This window comes from Mastomys coucha, unplaced genomic scaffold, assembly GCF_008632895.1.
Source record: "Mastomys coucha isolate ucsf_1 unplaced genomic scaffold, UCSF_Mcou_1 pScaffold20, whole genome shotgun sequence".
NCBI classification, from domain to species: Eukaryota; Metazoa; Chordata; class Mammalia; order Rodentia; family Muridae; genus Mastomys; species Mastomys coucha.
The window spans coordinates 77034473-77036931 of record NW_022196903.1 but is presented as its reverse complement, the minus strand read 5'-3'; the positions used below and the strand labels follow the sequence as shown (position 1 = coordinate 77036931).

Below are 2459 nucleotides of genomic sequence, written 5' to 3'. Positions count from 1 at the left end.
AATTGATCGCTTTTGTCTGGATCAGGTGTGAAGTGTGAAGTTGGGACTATCTGCCACAGAGCTAGTGGTGGACACTGTGGGACATGGAACAGCTGCCCAGGGAGACAATGAATTACACAAGAAAAGCCAGAAGCACAGGACTCTGGAAACTTGTTCCTTGCTCGTGGGCCTTGCTTAGTGTGTTCCATCTTGAGGCAGGACCCTCCTTCTGCATTTCCCAGCACTGGGGGACTGGCAGAGCAACTCCATGAAGGAGACCTGGAGAGTATGATAATCTAGAGGAAGCTGAAGGTGACTGGGGATCACAGAGCACCAGACAGTTGGGGCACACGGGAGTTTTTGCCAAATGTTGATGGAATTTCCCCTCCACCTTCTGCTGTCCTGCATATACACCAGGCAAAGCACAATGGCCCTGGTTCTGTGGGTACAGCATGAGTGTCTCAGGCAGACCCTGAGGCAGCAGGCAGAGGGCCTGAGGAAGGAGGCGGGACACAGGAGGCCACTGCCATTCTTGGTATGGCTCTCTCTCTCTCTGGAGCACAGCCCTGTCAGGCCTCACTCTGGACAGCTTATAAGGCCTGGTATAATTTTTGTTTATGTAAGTATGGCCTAAAAGGAACAAATCCATGGTCCAGAGCCTGTTACCACTGAATCCTTCTGCATACATTTTTCAAATGATAATTCACTCTACCCACCCTCCATCCACGCCCCACAAGGCTGGTTTATTAAAAAAAAAATACCTTATATGGTAATATTGCTACCACACCGTCGACTGGCCCTTTTAGGGGCTCTGTTTAAAGAAGATCCGCCTAGAGGGTTTTATATTGCTCTGGTATTTCTGCCAAAGTCATCACAGCCCTGAGTCTCTCGGAGGAGGACTTCTCACACCCTTGGTGAGTACTGACTTCCTTGCTTCTGCAGCCTCTTCCTTGGGGGGGCGGGGGGCAGCCAGGCCTCCTGTGTACCTGTAGAATTCCAGGTTCGCTCTTGGTTTCTATGACACTGGCCCAGGTCACATGCCACAGCCCTTGGTGGCAGTAGTACCTGAAACACACTGCTGTCTGCCAGGAAAGGCATTTCTGACCAAAGGGCAACCTGGGGGCAGGACAGTTTGGGGACCCCCCCAAGATATGGCTCCTCTAGTCTACACCTGTCCTAGTCTCCTTGCCATAGGTCAGCACGTCAGGGATCCTGTTTTAGAGGAAACTGCAGAAAAGCAACTTCCTCGTGGGTATTTAGGCCATAGCCAACAGCGGCCCTGGTGTCCATGAGCTACCTCTATCAGGAATAGGAAGGACCATCCTTTACTTGGTTTTGGTTGGTCTCTCTCTCTCTTCTCCAATTTGGGCTTCGCTGAGGTGAGCAGAGAACTTCCACAGTTATCAGAAAGCTGTAAGGTGGTTGTGGAATGAGGAAAGTCAGATGTGAGGGAAGAATAAATGTCCCGTGGCTTCGTGACGTTTTAGGGCTATAAGGCAGCTAACTTGTTCTCCTCTAGTGAGGTCACTGAGGCCCAGGACAATTAAGCAACGTTTCTAAAAGATGCACACTTGCAGGTCATGATGGCTCATGCTCATATTCTGAGTACTTGGAAGCCTAGAACAGGTGAATTGCCCAAAGCTCAAGGCCAGCTTGGGTTCCTTAGTGAGTTCCAGGACAACCTGGGTCTCAGTGTGAGACTCTGTCTCAAACAAAACCAAGCAACTCACACCAGCTGTGAAGTAACACATCGAGACCACCGGCCCTGCAACATACACACACATGCGTACACACACGCATATGCACATATGTGTGCACATGCACAGGCCTCCACCACTTTTGTGAGCTGTATCCAAGTGGGGCAGGCTAGGGGCAGGCTGGTCTTGGAAACAAGAAGTCTAGTGCCCAGTGTTACCAAGTGACCTCCATTTGCTCACCCAATAGCATGGGTATACAGAATATTCCCTAGTGAAGAGTAAATGTGTACAGTGTGGCACCCAGCCCAACCTGGCTAGAGTCTAGCCTTGCATACTCAAGCTTAAGTATCACCATTGAGAGTGTGATGGTGCACACCTATGTTCCTGGCTCTTGAGAGGTGAGGCTAGAGGATCAGCTCAAGGTCATCCTTGTCTACTTAGTGAGTTTAAGGCTAGCCCAGGCTTTGTGAAACATTGTATCAAAATAAAAATAGAATCATGCCCGGTGGTGGTGGCACAAGCCTTTAATCCCAGCATTTGGGTGGCAGAGGCAGGCGGATTTCTGAGTTCAAGGCCAGCCTGGTCTACAGAGTGAGTTCCAGGACAGCCAGGGCTACACAGAGAAACCTTGTCTCAAAAAAAAAATAGAATCACAATGGACTTGTGAGAAAGGGTGAAGCCCAGGAGAAGCTCTTCATTGAAGCTGTAAGCAGGAAAGAAAGGCTTCCTTGGGGGATCGTGCCTGAGCTGAGCTCCAGAGAGGGACAGTCCAGGCCAAAAAAT

The 2459-nt window shown here is 50.0% G+C and overlaps 1 protein-coding gene across 1 annotated transcript in view; it reads left to right on the top strand.

The window, feature by feature from the left end:
- The first annotated feature begins 792 nt into the window (after window positions 1-792).
- Window positions 793-2459, top strand: part of Actg2 (actin gamma 2, smooth muscle) — a 24838-nt gene continuing 23171 nt past the window's right edge. Inside the window, exon 1 of the mRNA XM_031382313.1 lies at window positions 793-893. The gene's annotated coding sequence lies outside the window, so the exon portion shown is untranslated. The remainder of the gene's footprint in view (window positions 894-2459) is intronic.